Below are 16,535 nucleotides of genomic sequence, written 5' to 3' on the forward strand. Positions count from 1 at the left end.
GTTTGTTATAGAACTTTGCAATGTGACCAATACTGTTTAGCCATGACACCTAGGTCCTTCCCTGCCTCCCACTCTTTTCCTGGGTTATTTTGGAGCATGGTTCAAATACATAATTTCCTCTAGAAATGTTTCAGTGCATTCTTCCGAAAAGATGGATGCCTCCTCCTTTCTTTCTTCCTCTCTCGCTCTCTCCCCATTTCTTTGTCTCTTCCCCTTTGCTTAAACAGACTCTTCACCAATACTGTGGAACAAAAGACAGCATTTTTGCTAAGCCACCAGGAATCTTTTACCGTAAAATGGAGATTGTCATTACCACACTAGTTACAAGAGCCAAAACAAACAAACAAAAGACACGGAGCTGAGCCCATGAAACCAGAGCTGCAAAAAGGAAAGCACACATTAGAAGATGGCCCTCAAACAGAAGGAGCGAGAGAATTAAACAAAAGGCTGCAGTGGGTTAGCTAGAGGGATGGAAAGAAAGCACCAGAGAACATGGATCCTTGCTGAGGACAATGTATAAAGAACCATCTCCGGGGCTGCTCAAAAACCTAGGCTGGAGCAAAACCCAAAGTAAATAGATGAATGACAGACAAAACTGTCTTTACTCCACAGACAGCTGCAAGGCTTTCTGTATGAGCGGCATTCTTCAGAAGGACCCGCAAACCAGCCTTGCAATTGGTGCATAAGGTGCATATAGTGTCAGCTGGGGTCACCATTCCCCTCTGTCTAGATTAGATTACCTTAAATCCACCCCATCCCCCCCCCCATCCCAACTGCAGTGGAAGCTCAAAATATCCTCAAGATGGCTGGCAATTCCCGGTAGTTCCACTATCATAGTAGCCTCTGATTTCTGATAAATTCATTTGTTGCTTCCTGTCCCCGTCTGCCACCTTGATCTGAACCCCCACCTTTTCATGCTGGCTGTGTCCCGTTCCCCCCCCCCTTCCTTTCCTTTTCCTTCTCCTCTTGCTGACTTCAGTCAAACCGGTCATTCAGCTTTTTCTTGAATACCCCAAAACGGCTTCCCAACCCCAACAAGTTTGACATGGACTGCCAGCGCTGCATCCAAATAGGATAGACTGGCTGAAGGGTGAAAACTTCTTTAGAAAAGGTGAAGTGAGAGGGACCTGAGCGGTCAGAGAAAAGGCAGAGAACACTCAAAGAGATAGCAAAGGCCTGAAAGGAAACGAAGTCCCTGGAAGGCCAAGCGTGTCTCTGAGGTTAGGTGGGGGCCGTTTCTCTGGGAATGCCTTAGTCCTAGGTCTACAGCAACCTCTTCCATCCCATAAGAACAAAGTCTAAAGAGGAAGCTGAGAATCTCTGAATAGACAGGCTCTGGTGTAATTTTTGACAAGAAACAGAGCTGAATTTGAAGAGAGAAATCTTTGAGAGAAAAGACAGGGTGGGATGGGGGTAACCAAATCCCCCGCCCCAGGGCAAGAGCCATGTAAGTTCAGGCTTTTTGTTTAAAAAGAGCAGGGTGGGAGTTGAAAGATTATAAAAGGGACCAGGAGAGGGAAAAGAGATCAATGCATTGATGTGAGCCCTCAAAGGGACACTGGAAAGATAAAGGAGAGACCTGAACAGGATTCCTTGCCTGTGTATATAGCCAAAGGCATGGGCTGGGGAGAAGACTGGAGATGGCGGGCAAAAGGCGGCCTCTGCAGTAAAGTGTGTAGCATCAGACTGCCAGGTATAGCGGCAGACGGCAGTGTTATCCACGAGGGCTTGACAAACAATCAGACATTATAGCAGCATAATTTGGGGTGACCTGGACGCCCATCCAGTAAGCCAGCATGACACTGGACCTCAGGTACAAATTGGCCCTGGAGCTATCAAGCCCACTGGGTACGATATGCCACTGCTGAAATTATCAGACACTGAAGAGAAAAGACTCAACGCATCTTCCTCGTGAGCAAATTTCTCAAGACTTGGGAAGTGAGACATGAGACATCATAACCTTGTGCGAGTCAAGAAACGACCCACATTAGCCTGCACCTTATCTATGTTATTTATTATCAATAAAATTTCTTCAGCAATTCTTAGCTCTTAGCACTTAATTCCTGTGCTTTTCTTCTTTCAGAAGGGTCTGTTACTTACTCAAGGATAGAATAGCCAGAAAAGACAGGTGTAGTCAGGCACCCGTCTCAGGAGGCTGGAGGAGGAGCAAATTCAACGCCAGCCTGTGCTACAGGGCAAGACTTTTGCTCAAAAAGTCAAAGACAAAATAACAACAAAAGGTAGCATTTAAGAGAGGAGATGTAAAAGAAAAGATTGTGTTGCTTCAATTCATGCAAGAGCCGGGGTTGAAATGAATTCCTTAAAGCATAGAAACCTGAGAAAAGAAGTGGAGAAAGGGTGTCCTTCTCCCCTTTAAAGATTGCAGAATAATGAAACATTTTCAGTGTCATAAAGAGGGAGCTTTCCAAAGGAACAAACCCAGAGGCTTTCAAGAATGAAACAGATATTGCTGCAAATGCATCCAAGGGAAAGTGTGGAGAAAGAAGACAGAGGTAAGGACCCGGGGGCAGAAATTGCAAAATCAAAGAATGGATTCAAACCGGATGGGGGAGATGAGAGCAGAGAAAGGTCACTCAAGACCAAAACCATCGCCTCCGGCAGCTGAGGCCCAGGAGATGGCTGCACGGATCCAGCAGGCAGAATAAGAAGGCATCCATAGAGATAATGGAGGGTTTAGCTGAATGCATCGAGAACCAGGGAGCCGAGTGCTGAGCTCGGCTGTGGACTGGTCAGGCAGTTCTGATCCAGCTGACTTTCAAAGCAGGGAGGTTCTCTCGGGTCTGCAGGTGGAGTGTGTGGCTGAATGCAGGCACCGAAATGAAGGCAAGGTGTCCTGGAGAGACGTGTGGACCTGGTGATAATATTTCCAAAGTGAAGATAGCCCCACACTGCCCTTTTCAAAGAGTATTATTTATTGATCGATTGATAATTTCAAACATGTAGACATATCCATATCTTCCCCTACTCGCCTGTCCCACTCCCCAGGCTCCCCCGAAACATGCCCCCTCCTGCCTTCATATCTTATTTTTAACCTACTGAATCAGATTCATGCTGGCTGCATGTGCAGGAGACCTACAGCATCCACACCTCCCAGTAGAAAACACCTCCCTCTAGCAAACATTAACTGCCAAAGGAGGCGTGGCCTCGGGAGCCCCTCCTACGCCCCATCGAATGGTGATTGGGCCCTACCTTGTGCATATAACCACAGTGGCTGTGAGCTTGGGAGTGCAATGGCCTTGGCACGTCTGCAAACAGTCCTTCACGGTATTCCTCCCCACCTGGCTCTTCTTTCCACGCCTTCTCGCCCTGAGCCCTGGAGGACTTGATGGAGGTGCCTCATTTAGGGCTGAGCCGTCAACCGTCACTTAATTCTCACACTCTAACCAATCTCCACTTTAACTGTTGCCCACTACACCAAAAAACTTTTCCCACCCCCCTTCTCTCTCTCTCTCTCTCTCTCTCTCTCTCTCTCTCTCTCTCTCTCTCTCTCTCTCTCTCTCTCTCTCGCTCGGAGGATACACCATGATATACAGCTAAGGCGTGTTGGAAAATTGCTGTGTGTCAGAGACTGCCCACTCTGTCTGATCTCTCGCTAACATCTCCCAGCCCCCATTTTACAAATGCTGAAGGATTATTCGAAGGACCTAAGGCTTAAAACACCCACACCGGTGGGCTTTTATTTATGTTCTGTAACTGGAAATCTTTCCATTACTTTTCTAAATTACTTTTTCACCAAGATAGTCATGGTAACATTACATATAATATTTAAAAAAAAAAAAACAAATGACAAGTGCTATTCCTAATAACCCCAAATTGGAAACAGCTCATGTGTCCATCAAGAAATGAGTATGTAAACAAACCGTAGTCTCTCCTTGCAGGGGAATGTTATTTGACAACGAAAGCAAATGAAGAGTTTGAGATATGGGATATACCTGTTTAGTAAACACGGGGCCCAAGTAGGATTATTCCAGCGCCAAATGAACAAACAAAAAAACAAAACGGAAGAACTGACGTGTGCTGTACACTAACGACCCTGTTGCCCAAAGGATGCCAGTCACAAGGAGCCATGCATCGCATCCAAACCAAACGTCCCCAACAGGCAGATCCACAGAAGCAGGAAGCAAGCGAGTAGTCCTGAGCGGAGGTCGTCGGTACCATTTTTTAACCTAATCAGCAAGGGATGTCTTTGGGGAAGGCCAGGATACTCTCAAATTGATAGGATGTGCAGATATGCAAGTCTGTGGAAACACTAAAATTATATTATATTTTTTTAAGTTACATTTATTTATTCATTTACTTGTGTAAGGGGGAGGAGGGCGAACATGTTCCAGCACACGCGGAAGTCAGAGGACCACTTTCAGGAGCGGGTGCTCTCCTTCCTTTGGTTTCAAGGATCAAGCTCACGCTGTCGGGCTTGGTAACAGGCTTTTTCACCCACTCAATCGTCTCCTCAGCCCTAAAATTACTTTTGTTTGTTTTAAGATGAAGATGCCGAAGTCAACTCCCAGCACCCACCTGGTGCCTCACAACCATGTGTAACTCCACTTCCAGGGATGTGGCTCCCTCTTCTGGCCGCTACAGGCACTGCATGATGTCGTGTGCTTGCATTCAGGCAAACTATTCGTACTCATATACAAATAAATGTTTTGTTTAATTAGAGAGGGGCCGCAGTGCAGATGTAAGACCCTGGGTTTGTTGCCAAACAGGGTTTGCCTATAATTCCAGTTACTTGGGAGACCTAAAGGTCAAGTGTAACCTGGGTACGTAGTGAGATTCTGCCTCAAAATTAATGTTCTTAAAAGTTAGAGATATGGCTTAGTTTCAGAGTTCTTGCATCAGATACTTTAAGGCCCAGAGTTTAATCTTTAGTGTCTTTTAAAAAAAAAATCAAAAGAAAGTTGAACAAGTAAGCATCATGATTTTCACCCAAGTATCAAATTAGTTCAAAATTGTAATCCCTATTCACAACTAACTGACGATTGAGGACAAAGCACATCCCCCACCAGTGCGGCCAAGGTCAGGTGTGTTCCCAGGAGAACAGCAGACGAGTAGAGGGAGCGGGCAGAAACAGAATCAGAGGGGAAAGCCCAAACCAGGCCACAAGTCCAGTCTGGCTGATTTACGTCACCCCGCCCAGCACCCAAGTCTCCACGGGACTGTGGAACAGAATCCGTTAAGGACAGAGCCGTTTTTCCTTTCATTTAGCCAAAAGGCATCTGGCACTGAAGCATCTGTGGAATGCTTCTGAAATTGTGTTGTCAACACTAGACGGCACAGCACTGTCTCCAGGAGTCAGAGCAACTGTGTCTGAGCTCAGGGTCTTTGACGCAGCCGCAGAAGGAAAGGTCCCCCACTCCTCCAACTTAACAGCTTCGGCCACTATCCAGCTGCTCATGTCTCCTCTTTCTCAAGCTCAGCTACAGTGGGAAAAACCAGGGTCTTGACCCTGACCCCAGTGACCACGGCAGCCAGTGGAAGGAAACAAACGCCCTTGGAATAATGCACCGTTTATTTTTTTTAAATTACTTTTAAACAAAGTGTAATTGAAGAATCTTCTCTCAGTTCCGCTGCAGAACTATGATATGAATGAATGTGTGACTTTTCCATGTAGAACTTTAGGGGCGCTGCTGGCTTTTGGAGATGAATGGCTTGGTTTGGAGCAAAGGCGAGAAAGAGAAAACCACCTACTAGAAACGAACGGACCCATTTGATGAGTTTAATAAGCGCCATGGTGACACCTCATTGATCCCCTCGCCTGTGACGGGAGATGCTCCGCACCCATTTTGTACAATATAGATGTTTCGAAGGGTCTTTGGTTTAGAAATGTTCATTTCTGCTGGGTGGTGGTGGCGCACACCTTTAATCCCAGCACTTGGGAAGAAGAGCAGGTGGTTCTCTGTGAGTTCAAGTCCAGCCGGGTCTACAAAGTGAATTCCAGGACAGCTAGGACTGTTAGAAAGAGAAATCCTGTCTCGAAAGAAGAGGAAGGAGGAGGAGGAGGAGGAGGAGGAGGAGAAGGAAGGAAGGAAAGAAGGAAGGAAAGAAGAGAAAGAAAGGAAGGAAGAAAGAAAAGAAAAGAAAGAAACAAACAAACATTTGCTTCCTTGCCCTCACTGGGTAGCCATAAACTTTTGAAGTTGATAACTGTCCAATAGCTACATCTTTAGGAGTTACTGTGCTGACAGCCTCTAGAAGAGACCAGCCACGAAGTGTATCTAAGGGACTGTCTAGACGTCACCCTGCCTGAGCCACATCGTTCCATGACCCGGGTTCCCAGACTGAATAAAGAAGAGACAGTGAACCAAACTTCTACACTCTTTCTCCGATTCTTGATCAGTTGCCTGAGGTCCAGTCAAATGACTCCCAGCAGTGATGAGCTCTATCCACCCACCTACCCACCCACCCACCCACACACCCACACAACTGTATGCCAAGATAAAACCCCTCACCCTCAAAGTGACTTTTTATTAGGTCTTTTGTCCCAACAACCGATACAAAATGTGATCAACTTTTAGACTTAGGCGAGCAAGATCTCTCTCAGATGGGCCAGAGACGCAACTGGTTCTAGACAGAAAGGGAGGCAGAGATAGGGTAACCTCAGACAAGATAAATGCCAGCAGGTGAGTCTGCTAAGGGCACACAGTTCTTTGCGATTTTATTTTTATGTTTTTTTTTTTAAGTTAAAATCTAAATCAGTTGTTTAGAAGGCTCCCTAGGCCAGAAACCCAGAATCCACTGGTGCTTCTCAAACAGTAATGTAACACATGAGGACTGTCACTGGCCACACCTTCTATTATCTTATTTTTCAAATGACCAACATTTCATTAATTGTGTGTGTGTGTGCGTGTGTGCATGTGTGTGCGTGCATGCGTGTGTGTGTATGTGTGTGCGTGTGTGCGTGTGTGTGTGCGTGCGTGCGTGTGTGCGTGTGTTTGTGTGCGTGTGTGTGTGCATGCTCATGTGCATGTGCGTGGATATGTGTGGATGTCAGAGGTCATTTTTCTTTTCTGAGACAGGTTTTCTCTGTGTGACAAAGCCCTGGAATGTTCTGGAATTCTCACTATAGACCAGGCTGGCCTCAAACTCAGAGATCTGCCTGTCTCTGCCGCCTGGCAGAGAACAACTTTGAGGCTTGGTTTTCTCCTCCAAATGTGAGTGTTAGGGAATCAAGGTCAGGTTGCCAGGCTTGGCGGCAAGCGCCTTTTCCCGCTGAGCCACCTCACCAGGACTTATTTCCATTGTCACCTCAAACCGATGCTACATGATTCAAAATCCCAGCTATTACAAGTGACAAGGAACTGCCCCTCCCTCTCATCCCCTCTCCTCTGGTCATTCTCGCATGCCACCAGCATCTGTATTCACTCATTTCTGATTTATTTTTCCCGGAACCGTCCTACAAGTGTGAGTTTATGTCGCTCTTCCTTTCCTTCAGAAACCGAGCATGCTGTACACAGAGCTCCGCATGGCTTCGTCGTACAAAAGAACCGTGTTGTAGCCGTGATGTTCATTGTTCTGAGGCTACTCTAGGATGCTGTCCCTGACTGTCGCATACAGAGATGAGCACACAGGCGGCTTCTTTTGTGACTTAGCTGTGAATTAAATAAATTACACATTGTCCTTACACTAACGATTAGAAAAGTCACCTTCTAAGATTGCCAAAGATCAAGTTCAAAATGTCTAATCAGCTTTAAAAAAAATATTCTGACTCGTTTTGAATATCAAGGAAGCAGTAAACTTCAAATGCTTTTCACAAAAACACATGGAGAAGATGAGTTGAACGTGGTATTTATGAACATTTCCATTAATTTTTTTTTCTTAAAATTCTATACAATATTTGCCTGAGGTTTCTGTTCATCCTTATTCTTGGCAACAGCCTAGTACTGCCAGAGGAGATTACATTTACAAAAGAAAGGTTTCTAAATGTCAAAAATATTATGACCAAAGGAAACACGTCTATGCTGTCTGTAATACAATCTAGTTCAATCCGCAGACTCTCTGGAGGCCTTGTGCAAAGCATTGAGCTTTCGCAGGCATTGATTCTGGCCTCCAGATGCTCAGACAAATACATCTTTCAATGTGGATTGCATTGTATAACCTGCCTCGGAGCTTGGATTTCCTCTGAACAGTGGCTGCAGGAAGGATCTTGGTCTGCCCTGCCTTCTAGGAGGTTTGTGTAGGCTTGGATGTGGTGAACTTGATGCCACAGGGGTGACAGGGACAGTGAGGCCTGTTGGAGGAGGCATTGGGCAGTCAGCACCCAGGACCTCATGACTATTGGCTGTGGACCAGTGGAGGTCAGGAACAGCCTGGTTCTCACTTGAGACGCATGAGATGGTGGTTCCATAAAGCACAGAAGTGCGCAAGGGTGAGGGAGACGGTCATGAGCTCTGTTCCGGTCTCACTGGACCCAAGAACGAGCAGAGGAGAGGTCTTGTCTGGAGGATGGACATGTGAGCACGGTGGCCACGTCCTGCTGCCACAAGGACAAATGACTCCAAGCTTAGCGTGCTCAGATTTATTCTCTTATAGTTCCGGATCAGATGTCTAAAATCAGTCTCACTGAGCTACAGTTGGGGAATCGGCAGGACTAGCCCCTTCTGGAGGCCACTGGGGAGAATTCTCTTTTTGTTTTACTCCTTCTAGAGGTCACCTGCATCCCGCCTCCCCTGGCTCCTCTTCCATCTTCAAAGCCAGCCAGCCGTGTGGTTTCTTATCCCAACTTCACGTTGCTTTCTTCTTTTGTAGTCAAGTGTCCCTCTGCCTTATAAATATTTTGAGTCCATGCCGATAATCCTGGGCTTATTCTAATACAAAATCCTTAATTTAGCCACATCTGAAAGTTCCCGTCTATCATAGAAGACAACATCACAATCCTGGGTCTAGTAGAGCCTAGGCAGGAAGGTCACTGTGAGTTTGAGGTCAGTGTAGTATATACACAAATTCCAGGTCTGCCAGGACTATATATTGAAACCTTCCATCCAAAAACAAAAATAGCAGAACAAGGCACTGCACACCTTTAATCCCAGCACGTGGGAGACAGAGGCAGGTGGATCTCTGAGTTCAAATCCAGTCTGGTCTACATAGTAAGTTCCAGGAAAGCCAGAACTACACAGGAAAACCCTGTCTTTGAAAAAAAAAAAAAAAACATGAAAGGAGGAGTTTAAAGTAAAAAGGTCTCCAAAAATAATACATAAAGAAAACATGAAGCCTCTAAGAGTCTGCACACAAGAGAGGAAGGGGAAAGTGTTTCTGGCTATCTAATGCATGAACTCCTTCCAATCCCTGTTCGTAAGGAAGAGCTTAATGGACAAAAGCTAAAACTGACACTCACAGAAGACAAAAGGCAAATGGCTAATGCCTAATTTTAGGACAGCCCATCATTCTGGTGGCAAGACCGATGGGAATTAGGAAGATTGGCATCAGATGGGGTAAGGCAATTCTACTAATGTGTCCTTTCCCTCACTGAGACAAAATATCTGAGCAAATGAAGTTGTGAAGAGGCCAGGTGCACTTTGGCTCATGGTTTCAGAGGGCTTGGCCCGTGATCACTGAGATCTGTTGCCTTAGGGCCTGAGGCAGAACAATTCATATGACAGGGTGTATGTGGTCTAGGAAACTACTCATCTCCTGATCCATGGAAAAGCAAACAGAAAAAGAGGAAGGGTGGGGGTCCCAATGGCCACTTCAAGGGCACACCACCAGTGACCTATAAAATCTAGACTAGGATAGTCAGGGACTCACTAGAGAGGAAAGAACAACAATAACAAAAAAAAAAAATCTATACGACAGCAAGCAGATAAATGGTTGCCAGGGCCACCATCCAGGTAGGGAGAACCAGAAGGAGTCACAAAAAAGAAAGTTTGGGGGAGTGACAAAAACAGCCCATCTCTGAATTGTGATGGTGGTCATGAAGCTACATGAATTTTACAAATTCACAAACTGTATGCTACCAAGGGTGAGTGCAACTAATAAGAATTTTACTTCTATAGACCTTATTTTTTATAGACTTATTTTTTTAAAAAGTTCACAGTCAGGTATGGTGGCACTCAGTTGCAATCCTGGCTGTGTGGGACACTGAGGCTGGATTGTTGAGAATTCAGGCCTGGGCTGCAAGGCAATAAGAGTTGATCTCGAAAGTTGGAAAGGGTGTGAGGAGGGCACCTGGGAAACAGCAAGAATTTCCACGTTTCTCTTCTGCGTGACTTAATAAGTTACTTCTAGTAAGAATATGCTACTTAGTGATATTTTAAAGGTTTTAATAAACAAATTAAACTTGAATTACAGTAAAAAGAATGTCCTAATACAAAAAGCACCCAGCCACCATTCAGTAGAAAAAGAAAAATTACACAATTGTTGAGTCTACTTTTAAACAACCAATAATCTCAAATATTTTATGTTGGTATAGATTTTTGTATATTGATACAAATAAAGTTATATTTATTATACTGCATATATGTTTCTACTCTTATATAAGAAGTTTTTGTATGTTGATACAAATTTATATTCATCAAGAGAGGATAGATAATGGAGTATTTTTTCTAAATTTGCCAAATACAAATGGACTGGACATTGTAAATGTAATTCTTATTTGACAGTTATTCATATTGTATATAGTTTCATTTTTTAAAGTTGATATTTTTCCTTTCTATTTAGATAATATCTGATAATTGTTCTTATTGCATATAGTTTTACAATGTTAGGGTTAAAACCTTTCCTTTTTATTGAGACAAAAGAGGGGAAATGTTATGAAATAATCCTTTAAATGCTGTGAATACGTGTTACTATGATCGGGTTTAATAAAAATCTAAATGGTCAATAGCTAGGCAGGATTTTCAGGGCAGAGTGAATACTAGGAAGAAGAGGGGCAGAGTCGCCAGCCAGGCACAGAGGAAGCAGGATGTGCAGGGCATGAGGTGACAAGCCATGCGCCAAGTGGCAGCATGTAAATTAATAGAAATTGGTCAATTTAAGATATAAGAGCTAGTTTTAAAAAGCCTAAGCTATCAGCTGAGCATTCATAATTAATAATAAGTCTCAGTGTCATGATTTGGGAGCTGGCTGGTGGGACAAAGAAAGACTTGTCACATATAATAGCATGTAGCATGCAATCTCCTCTTTTTTGTGATTTTTCAAGGCAGGCTTTCTCTGTGTAACAGTCCTGGCTGTCCTGGAACTCAGTCTCACTCTGTACACCAGGCTGGCCTTGAACTCACAGAGATCTGCCTGCCTCTGTCTCCAGAGTGCTGGATTAGAGGCATGCACCACCACCACCCGGTATAATCTTAATTTTAGAAAAACACAATAAAATTTTGTGCACAAAAATCTGTTTAGCAGGTCCCCCTTATGGAAACAGACAAGGAATTTATCTATGAAATATTTATCAGTAATTTAATCGTGTTAGCTTTGGGACAGTGGTATCGTTGTGGGTTTGCAGAGGAAGGGACTTATTTTTAGCTTTTGTTAAATGGTTTGAAGTGGTGTCATTTCTGCAATTATATTTTATAAAGGGTTTTTAAATAATGCGGCTGAAGAGGTTCCTTTGACTAAAAGCTGGAGGTCATCCCATTCCCTGAGAAGGCAAGAATTGTACATATAGATACAAGTGTAAAGTCTGGAGAGTCGATGGAACATTCAGGAACCAGGGCCACAGGTTTCTCAGTGAGACTGATTATCTGCTGAGAGAGAAACGAACTGGTGTCATAGAGGGTGGGGACATCAAGAAGGTGCAAAGGTCTAGGGTACCTTGTAAGCGGAAGGACACAATTCTTCCGGAGGCATCACAGAGCCAAGCGGCTATGTGTAGAACGACCAGCAGGGGGCACCAGCAAACTGGGTAGAGAATTACTCGACATGATCCTGGTGATTGTCATGGCCCAGTGCCAAGCTTTAAGAAGGTTTTTAAATAAAATCGTCTCGTTAAAAGCATTGGTAACCAGTTGAATGCTGTTTTGCTTACAGCCAAACCAAATGACCCCTGTCAGCCTGTGGCAGAGGCGGCGGATGAGGGACGTGAGAGGTGGCACACACTTATTTTTCTAAAACTACTCTGTAACCACAGGGCTTTGTTTTGTTGTTGTTTTGTTGCTGTTGTTGTTGACAGGGTCTCCCATGTACCTCAGGTTGTCCTAGAATTTGCGGCCCTCCTTCCTCACCTCCTGAGCGCTAAAGTACAGGTGTGTCACCACCTCCAGCTCTTCCTCCCGCTTCCCAGCATCTTTTAACTCACTGCAGCTTGTTCCACGGGAAAACAAGAGATACAGTTCAAAACCAGGAAGAAAGTCCCTGACCAGATGTGATGTACAAAATGGGGTTCTAAAAAAGCACCAGGCAGAAGCGAGGTTTGGAAACCCAGGCTTCCAACAGTAAGCATTTAGGTTCTTAAGAGGTAAAGGTCTGTCTGTGGAGTTCTCACAATGTCTAGTGCAGTACCCAGCTCAATCGGATGGAGGCTGCGGGAACAGGGATTCTGTGAGGCACAGCAGTGTTCCCCGGAGGAAAGTCTGAGCTGTGCCTCGGAAGGGGACAGCTGGGAGAGAAAGGGTGGTCAATCAGAGAATAGCGAAAACCTGACCAAAGCTCCTTGGTGGCCCCGCCAGAAGGTGTATTCAAATGCCAACTGCAATGGGTCAGTCTCTACAGAGAGCAGGCCTGGGCCAGCCTCTTCCCTCAGGGGCTTCTCAGAGTCTGAGAGAGACCTTGAGGGTTCCAGAATTTCCCACAGGCATAGAAGAAAAAGAAATGAGCGGAGAAAACAGCCCTAAAAGGCCAAGAGCCAACATGGGGTGGGGGAGGAGCAGTGACCATGTGACCAAGGCTTATGTGATCTCACCAAAGGCCTCACAGATAAGCCTGTGGGGCTGAAGGGGTCTGAGAAAGGCTTGGGCCCGACTGCACTGGACCAAACAGTGAGCACAAGTACTTCAGGCGCACAAGTACTTCAGGCGATTCTGAGACCAATAAATCTAGAGCACAGCTAAAGCAGCGCTGGGCTTTGCCGGGCGGGAGGGGCGGGGCGGGGGTGGGGGGCGGGGGAAGTGTGCAGGGACAATGAGCATCCTGTGAAAGAACAGTTCCAGGGCTGGTGACAGAGCTTCAGGGAGTGCTTGTCCCTCGGGAACAAGGCCAAGGCTGGGGTTCAGTCCCCAGCACCGTGGGAACTGAATGTGATGGCACATGCCTATAATCCTAACACTTGAGAAGTGGAAGCAGGAGGTTCAGAAGTGCAAGTTATCCTTGGTCACAAAGCAAGTTCACGCCAGCCTAGAATACGTGAGACCCTGTCTGAAATGAGAGGGGAAACTGGGAAGATTCCAGATGCCCAAAGGACAATCCAAAGCCATACGTGGGGTATAGAATATGTTGGGCACCCAAAAATAAAATAAATTAAAGCATATCACATTCTCCCTCTTCTTAGCTCCCTGCCCTCTCTTTTAAAAAACACTCAGCGGACACCGCAAACCACAGAGAGTGGCCTTACTCCTTTTCCCCTAGAGACAGGGGCACAGAACTTCAGTGCGGAGAGTAACCCAAGGAACAGAGACTAACGGCAAGATGAAAAGGAATGGGACGGGCACCCTCTGGGACCAGAGATCTGCCACGGAGCCGGGGGTGGCATAAAAGACTATGGTCGGAGATTCCTAGAGATGGGCTCTGTGTCGTGGCCTTGTGTTGTAGAGATGGGCGGCTGGATGGAAAAAGAAGGACACAAGATTGTTGCAAAGTTCACACCGAACGCAGTGGGTGGCAGGATGAAGTGAGGACTAGTCGGTCAGACACTGAAGCTGAACGTGAAAGCCACAGAACCAACGGTTCAGCACCAGGCGCGCCCTGATACTTATTCAGTCCACTGACTGTTTCATACTCAAGGCTAGACTTCATAATGTAGCCTGATAGTCATGTTATATTGAGCTCCAAGTTTATGCTTTTTAATATAGGGAAGCTTTGCAAAGTGTGCTGGGAATCACACGTTAGCTGTTTCTCTCCACGCGTGCTGCAGCCAAAGCAGGGGCCGCACGGACGGTGCCCTTTCCTGTTGAACTCGCTATAGACTTCTTTCGCGTCGTTCATCTGACAAAAGGAGGCGAGTCATGTATGGAAGGTTGTGTTCTCAGCTAGCGGAAGGTAGACGCGAGCTGCTGGCGAGCCCACGCTGGCCATTTTCCCCTGACATCCCGAATGAGGCTGCAGACAAGGCTTTTCTTCAACACAAACGTCTCTTTTAGCTTTCCAGAGCACATGAAGCCAGGAATGGTTGTTTTTTAATCTTGCTTTCATTTTCCATGTGCCAAACTCAGTATTCCTGAGGGAAAACAGACCTTTTCAGGGAGCTGTTCTCACTGCTCCATATATCTAATTCTGAGTGATTGCTGTTTTTCCTACGGGGGCTGGGGCGGGGTAGGGGGGGGGGACCAGGCTCGGAGAGAATTCATGTTGACTCCTAGCTAATCTTCAGTTTTACAACCAGCTCCACTGGTTTTTCTCTTTAATGAGCTAAGCATCTGCTATGAAACTTTCCTTCCAAATGAACTGAAGATCTGGCTTTATTCTAGTCTTAGCTTTGCAGCTAAATATTTATGTACGTTCTGAGGGAAGAAGGCAAGGCGGCGCTGCCTGTGGCAGAGCGCCTTGGGCAGTGTTGAAAACAGCCATCGGAGTTCCTGCCCTGTAGATGCCCCCGTCTGCCTCAGTGAAGGAGGTGGTGTTCCTCAGTGGCATCCGTTTCATTGTCTCTGGTTTTTAACTTCGCTAGTCACAGTTTCTGCAAGATCTGAGGTGGCATTGGATCATTTAGGACTTTAAGGTGAGTGAAACCCTTGAAAGCCTGCAGCTGATGTAACAGAAGAGGCACTTAATTCTCCATGCGCTCAGCGAAGCCATATTGTGTGTGAGAATCGTGGATGGTGCCGGAATCCTTTCCCGCTCTTTTGGAGTCTTGTCCTTCACAACATACATTTCTGTCACGAAGTCCTGGGCTATGGCTGCAGATTGGTGAGAGCTGAGGAAGGAATTTTGCCAAGCCTACTTCACTGTCTCCCTGGAAACTTCAAAATTGCTCTGCTGTGGCTTGGAGATTCCTCAGGTAACACTGAAACCCTCTAGGGCCTTGGAGATTCCTCAGGTAACACTGAGACCCTCCGAGGAGGAAGTCTTCCGATACACTTCAAACCAGGACTGTGCCTCTAGTACTTTCCTAGTGCTGCTATGGCAGATTATGTCAAACATAGTGGGTTAACACACACACACACACACACACACACACACACACACACACGCTGGAGATCAGAAGCCCCCAAATGATCTCAGAAACTAAAGCCAAAATGTTGGCAGACCAGTTTCCTTGGTGAAGGGTCTTGTTTTTTTCCAGTTTCCAGAAGTCATGTACACCTTTAAAACACACCTCTCCCATTTCTTCTTCTGTCCTTTTCTGGCCCCCAGGCTCTCCACTCCCTGTAATAAGGGTCGCTGTGGACGTCCTTGGCCCACCTGCACCATCAGGTACCACTCTATTCCAGTATCTTAAATTAGTCACATAGATAGCTACCTTGGTATGGGAGCTAGCTCATTCAGAGACCTCCAAGACTAGAAACAGAGGCAGTTCAGTCGACCATAGCAATACCTAGGCCCTAAGCCAGTCCTAGAGTTCAGTCACCACCAACAGGCTTAAGCCTGGCCAGGTCTTTCAGGACTCCAGGCGTCTGAGCTCCTTGACTGTCTTTCACAGCTTCTGCCTCTGCCTCTGTCTCGTTCCCACAGCCTGAAAAACTGAGCAGCAGAATGAGTTCATAGGTCAGCCCAGGAATCCCAACCTGTGTTGTGGACACGGTAGATAAGCACAAATGGAACACAATCAAAACATGCTTTCACTTTGGTCCGCCATCATCCTTTCCAAGGCCTGGCCTCTGAGGGCGCAGCTTTGTAGGGGTGGGGCGGTTCAAATCTCAGGCAGGACAATGCTGGGAATGCTAGGATGCTTAGCATCCCAGGGCTTCGCTCTCTAACGGCTTGCCGCATCCTCCCCACCAACCATTGTGACAATGAAAACACACTCCCACACATTTCCTAATGACCCCTAGGGAGGTGGCATTGCCAGAAACCTCCGGCAGGACTATGCTTATCTGCGTACTCAGGTCCTCAGGGAGAAATTGTTTCTTAGGTCACAAGCAAGCACTTGTTCAGGTATTAAATGCTAGGTCCTAGGTAAAACCCTAAACTCTAAGAGTTAGAGCTGCTCCCGAGGAGATTGGTGGTGGGGAAAGGGAACTGTCAATTTCTCCAAGACCTCACTCCCAGCTTGATTGTCTGAGCTGATGAAAACTGGAGAGGACGGGAGCAGGAGGAGGGGAAATCAAACAGAACCTAACAGCACCTGGAAGCTGGAGGCCAGAGGATAAATTCAAGGTCATCCCCAGCTACCCAGTGAGTTCAAGACCAGCCTGGGCTACATGAGACCTAATTCCAGAATACGAGAGAGAGAGAGAGAGAGAGAGAGAGAGAGAGAGAGAGAGAGAGAGAGA

The sequence above is a fragment of the Microtus ochrogaster genome, chromosome 4 (genome assembly GCF_000317375.1).
Source record: "Microtus ochrogaster isolate Prairie Vole_2 chromosome 4, MicOch1.0, whole genome shotgun sequence".
In the NCBI taxonomy this organism is placed as follows: domain Eukaryota; kingdom Metazoa; phylum Chordata; class Mammalia; order Rodentia; family Cricetidae; genus Microtus; species Microtus ochrogaster.